Source organism: Propithecus coquereli, unplaced genomic scaffold (assembly GCF_000956105.1).
Source record: "Propithecus coquereli isolate 6110/MARCELLA unplaced genomic scaffold, Pcoq_1.0 Scaffold908, whole genome shotgun sequence".
Classification (NCBI taxonomy): Eukaryota; Metazoa; Chordata; class Mammalia; order Primates; family Indriidae; genus Propithecus; species Propithecus coquereli.
The window spans coordinates 197,740-204,059 of NW_012155374.1; positions in this window are offsets into that span (position 1 = coordinate 197,740).

Consider the following 6,320-nt stretch of genomic DNA (forward strand, 5'->3'; position numbering starts at 1 on the left):
CGGCAGGCCCGCCAGGGCCCACGGTTCTCATCCTGGCTGAACAGTAGAGTCCCCTGGGGAGATTTTAAGAGGGTCCTGCCCAGGCCCCACCCCAGAGACCTGGATTTTACTGGTGGGTGTGGCCTGGGCAGGGGACAGTTAGAACCGGCTCGGTGAGTCCAGCAGGGCTGACGGCTCCCGCCTAGACCGCCTGACACCTACACCCCTCAGGACACCCTCAAGCCGGCGCCCACCTCTGTGCGCCGGAAGGGGCTGCGGCCGCAGACCGCCCGGTGGGTCGGAGACACCGGCGCAGCACAGCCGCCTGTGGGGAGTCATCGACCACCCAGACGTGGCCTCGTAGCTGCACACGGGACCAAGTTCGCACCACGCGGAGCAGAGGAAGCCTCCGCCCCAGAGAGAGCCCTCGGAGCTGAGTGCCCGGCAGGGCCCCGCCCGGCCCCGTGGAGCCGGGGGCAGAAGGAAAAGGCGGGAGCGCCGACCCTTTCCGCATGGAACTTGGGGATTTCCTTCTCTGCGGATACCTTGCATTGGTCCTGCATTAACTTCGATTCTTATAAACACTGCAGTAAAAACATAATTTTTCTTGACTTCGGAGTTTTTTGGAGCCTCAGACAGGCGCCCTCTCTCCTCACCCTCGGCCAGGCCCCGGCCGCCCCATCAGAGATGCTGCCCACCCTCCCCCCGCCGGCCCTCCAGACACGCTGTTGGCCAAGAGCATCACAGGAGGTGACCTGCCAGGCCCCGGGAGGTGGTCCTCCCTGCTGCAGGCTCCTCACGTCCCCACCGAAATAGTTGAATGCGAGGTGGCTCCACCCCTGGGACATTTCAGAAATTCGGGTTGTCACGGTGACATGCAGTAATCATGTGGGCCAACGGAGACAACATGTCCGTCCCCTGTCCCACTAGATGCTCAGGTAAGTGACAAGACCATTTATAATTACCCAAGTGGATGCTCACAAGCCCTGAGGATCTTTAGTGCGTGTTTAATGTTCACTGAATTTTCCAGGAAAGCGCCTACGGCGTGAGCTGAGGGGAGAGCTTCACCCCCCGGGGAAGTCACATCACCATGCCCCGAAGGTGCTGACCCGAACATGGCACCCAGTCTACCTGCTTCAGCAGCGGGGCCAGCACGGGGACTCCATGAGCCAGGCGAGCCTCGGAGGGATGGGGCCGGGCATTCACCTGTTGAAACATGTATTGTTTTATTGTATGATTTCCCTTTAATTCCTCCTTCATATTACTGTCAGGACATTATATTGATTTTTTTGCAAAATTACGTGTGAGGCGAGTTATAGCACCTATGATTTTTATTTCAGATGGTAAAGGGAGTGCCCCGACCCCCTGATGAGAGCAAGAGGTCAACCCAGGGCCCGGGCTGACCACGAAATCGCCTGGAGTGTTGCAAAATGTGGGTACCTGGGCCCCCCAGAAGCTGATATGCCTGATCTGGGAGCTGCCTGGGTGGGGGTGGGGCAGTTCTCCGGCCAGCGGCCCTGAGCCGGATGCTTCCGCCCTGCCTCGGGCGGGTTACCTGGGCTCAGTGGACTGAGAACGAGATTCCAGACACTCCCAGAGCTACGCAGACACTGGGAAGTGGCTGCTTTCATCATGCCTCAAATGCCCCTGCCCGCTGTCCAGGGGGCATCCCTGTTTGCCCGGGGGAGTCACGCAGTTCCCGGTGGTCAGTCTCACTCGGTGGATGAGGTCTTCTGCTCTGAGGATCAGGACCCGGCGTGCACAGCTGCACGCTCTTAAGGCCACCGCAAGACCGAGGTTCCCAGGGAGGGGCCCACGCACAGAAGCTGTTTCCACCCACGCTCACCTGGCACCATGTCGTCGGGGCGGGGGAGTTGGGAGAGGCAGCGGCGTGTGCCAGAGGGGAGGCCGGCCAGCAGGCGGGAAGGGAGGGACCTCCCCAGAATCTCCCCCCCCGCCAAAGAAGGAAAGGAAGCCCGCCCCCCAACCAACCCAATCCCCCCGGGAAAGGAACCAACAACCCCCTGCCCCCCCTCCCCCCCCTGGAAGTTCAGTCTTTTTGGTGCTCGTGTGCTCGGTGAGGCCCCCGGGTATGGCAGTGAGAGGAAGGCGCGTCCCTGCCTGTGCAAGGGGACAGAACCAGGCATTCACAGCCCTCCCTGGGGGCCAGGCCCAGCGAGGACAGAGGGACACTTGGCTTGAGGGCCCCTCCTGGCTCATGGTGAGCGTGGAGCGGCCTCTGGGTCCCCACAGTGTGTCTGTGTGGCTGGGCCTATCCCGGCTGCAGGGGGATGCAAGGAAAGAATCTTCCCATTTTTATTTACACACAGGAAAACTCACCCTATTCATCTAGTTCTGAGGGTTTTGACCATGCACGCGGTCATGTAACCATCGCCACAATCGAGATACAGCACGTCCGTCACCCGAAACTCCCCGCACCCACAGGCAGCCGCCGGGCGCTCTGCACCGACAGCCCGCTGTGCGCGGAGCCAGAGCGCAGCCTGGAGTCGGCACAGGCGCGGGCGTCCGGCCCGGCACCGCGAGTCTCCCTGTCACTGACGATGCTCCACGGCAGGGACCGGCGCGGCTTGTTTATCCGTCCCCGGTTAGGGGACGCTGGGTTGTTTCCTGTTTTTGCTCAGTCAAGTTCTAAAATACAGTTTCTCATTGCACAGCCACCAGCTGGGGAACAAAGCCCTTGCGAGCGCCACGTGTCCTGACGCCCAGCGATCACGGAGAGCCCTGGGGGCGATGAAGCCCCAGGACCCGAGTCACCAGCTCGTTCTCCAGTTCCTGCCTCGACTGGGCAGGTGGGGCTGCTAAGAGGCTCGCTGCAGCCGCACCTCCAGGTCGTGGGACTTTTATATTAATAAATGGGGCGACGGGGGCCCTGAGGATGCCCCAGGGGGCTGCCGTGCCCACCGCCCCCTTACTCCCCACCTCCCCGTGGGGGAGACATGCAGGGGCTACCCCCACCCTTGCCCCAGCCCCTCCTGCAGAAGAGAACAGAGTGGCCTGTTCCCAGCCAGCAGTGGACTGTGCCCGACCTCGGCTCAGGGCAAAGGTGGGACTGGGGGAGACGGCCCAGGGCCGCCGTACCAGCCCTGCCAGCCGCAGTGGTGCAACGCTTTCTTCCTGAGGGAGGGGACGGCTGGGCATGGGGTGGCTGTGTGGGTGGGCGGGGGCCTGGCCCGCTCGCTGCCCTCACCTCTCGCCGCCCGCCTGCCCGCCCGCCCGCCAGCAAGGAGATCACTCAGGCCCTGATACGATCGCCGCAGGACAGGCGGAAATTGGAGTGTCCCGGGTGCTTGATCGAGGCAGCTCGCGAGCTGCGGCCGCAGGGACATTAGAGGCCGGCATAATGGCCTCATTCAGCTCCCCGCGCAGCCCCCGTGACCTCGGACAGCTCAGGAGCTATGCGCCGTTTTAATGAAAAATCAGGTGTTAGGGAAACGACCGTGGCTGGGCAGGAGCAGGGCTGGCGGGGGCAGGGCTCCGTGCCTGCTGTTGTCCGTCTACCCGTCCCCCCATGGCTGCAGGCTACCTGTCCCCCGTGCGGCCATCCAGGGGGACCCCGAAGAGACAAGAAATCACTCCCAGGGGACCTTGGGTCCAACCCGCCATGCGCGGCGTGGAGGCCACAGCAGCACACGGGAGGAAACACATGACGAACCGTGGGGAGGGGAGGCCCCCCCGGGCCAGGACAAAGGGACACTCAGACCTGGGACTCCCGCTGAGTGCCAGGCCACTGGGCTCCTTGAGCCCCAGCCTGCTCTGCCACCCCTGGTGGGCCTCAGTTTCCCCATCTCCAGTAGCTCCACCCCCCTGTCCCCCAGTAAGAGCTGACAGCCACGCACCTACGTGTGACCCCACTGTCCTCACAGGCCCCGCTGCTGGGCTGCCACTCGGCCCATCTTCGGATGAGGAAACCGAAGTGACTCGCCCAAGGTCACGTGGCAAAGGGAGTGACAGCCGCTGGGGCAGCCCCCGCCCTCGCCCCGCTGCCTCCTCCCAGGCCAGGGCTCTCCTCCCCAACCTCCACATCCAGTCAGTGTCCGGAGACCGTGTCCCCCCAGACCCTTGCTCAGCTCTTCTGGGCTGACACGTTTGGGCCGGCACCTGCCCCAGCAGAGCCCCCCAGGCTGGCCCTCCCCTCAGCGGTCCACAGCCACCCCCAAACCACTGGACCGTCCGCTCCAGTGAGCAGCACCGGGCCCACGTCCCATTCAGATGCCCAGGGCTGGGGAGGCTCCCAGCCGCCTTCCCCCCGGGGGTCTGGCAGGAAGGACGGCCAGGCAGCCCCTCGCGCACACACAAGGGCAGGGCAGCCTCAGGCCGACCCCGCCGTGCCCGGGAGCAGGGGGCTGCGGGGGCAGTGGCGGGGGGCCGCGGTGGGCCTGCCCCCCAGGCTCGGGCAGGGCCTTCCTGTACCCACCTCCCCAGCCCTCCCCAGAGGTGCAACAGTGGCGCCCGGCAGAGCCAGGGAGGGCGGGGACGGCCACTCCGGCAGGATGGCCCTGTCGTCCCTTCACCCCAGGCCTGGGACTCTGCTCCCCTGGCTGAGGCCTCTCCCAGGCCGAACCCCGACTTTGGGGCTCCTCCCTCCCCGACAGCCCAGGCATGGGATGCAAACCCACACGGTGAGTTCCAGAACCCACACCCTCAATTATTGTACCAGCTGTGAGCTCAAACACCCCCCACCCTCCACTTCCTCCTTTCTCCACTACTTTCTGCTCCTTTCTAGAAAGTGATAAAAATTTTTTAAAGTCCCTTTTCCTGATGGGAATACTGAGGCAGGAAGCGTTAACACACTGACTGCCACACAAAACCCAGAAACTTCCCTGGGGCCATAGCGTTTTATTACAAAAATAGAATAAAAACCTCGAATGTAATATAAAGGTAAACAAATAGAACAATGAAATTTACTGACTTCTATTCATTTAATCCACGTTTTTAGAATTGTCAATATTAATTGTAACACTAAGAACGTCAACAAGTAAGATTTTATACACGCTTCACGCGGCCCCAGGGTCAAAACTAGGGTGAGTTAAATACAACTCGCACGGCAGTTAATGTGTTAAACTGGCAGCCCGCCCGTCCAGGGAGCCCTCCACCACGTCCCCCCTTGTCCCTGACTTGGCACATGTGCTCTCACTGCAACAAGAGGGCTTGGACGGTTCAACCTGCCCTTGTCACTGTGTCTTCTTCTTTCTTGCTCCTAGCACATTGCACAGCAAACTGCATGCAGTACGTACTCAAAAATGCTGACCTGGCCGGGCGCGGCGGCTCACGCCTGTAATCCTAGCACTCTGGGAGGCCGAGGCGGGAGGATCACTTGAGCCCAGGAGTTGGAGGCTGCAGTGAGCTATGATGGCACCACTGCACTCTAGCCAGGGTGACAGAGTGAGACTGTCTCAAAAAAAACAGAGAACACTGACCTACCAGGTCCCTGTGGAGTCAGAGAGAGACCGCCCTGCGGCGGGGCTGGGGACCGGCTGTCCGCGTGCTCCACGGGCCCAGGGAGGGAGGCCGAGGAACCGCCTTCTCCGTGTGCTGCCCGGGGCGCTGGCCGGGCCACAGCTCCACCTCCCCTCACAACCTCCACCTGTGAGCCAGGCAGCCCCCGGATACAGATTAGGAAAATGAGGCTCTGGCAGGTGCAGTTACTTGGGTGAGGCTGCAGTTTGGACCCGGCTCTCTGCACCACCTCACACTGGCCCCCCGACACACAGCAGGCGCTCAACACACCGCAGAGGACAGGAAGCCCCTGCAGACTGTCCTGCTGCAGACGCCGCCCGGCCAGCCCACAAGGGCACGTCCTCGGCCAGCCCGCAAGGGCGCACACGCAGCGGTTCCAGGCCCTGTGGGGTTTTTAATCACCCCTCACGCACAGCACAGGCGTGATTTATAAAGTGGATCTTAAGCACGGCTGCCTCCACTCAGCAGATTAACGCAGGGGTTTGGCAGCCTCCGCTGGGTCGTGTGTTTGGTCCGGAATGAATCGCTCTTGACGAGCCAGGCCTCTTTGCCAGCGGCGGCTAATAGAGACGAGTCGTCCCCTTGCCAGGCCGGCCTGTGCCGTCTCAGAAGGGGCTGTGGCCTCCGGGGATGCTGGGAGGAGAGCGGTGGCCGGGCCATTTGCCCCCTGCACCACCTGGCCAGGCGGACTCGGGGTCTGCAGCTCACGTAGGGGAAAGGAACGAACCCCCGGGGAGGGAGGAGGGGGGACTCAGCACCCTCCTTGTTCTCAACCAGACCCCGCTTCCCACTCCAGGGCCGTGGCAGCCCCGCCTCCCAGCCCTGAGCCACCTCCACCCCTCTTGCTGGGGTCTCTCTCGGGC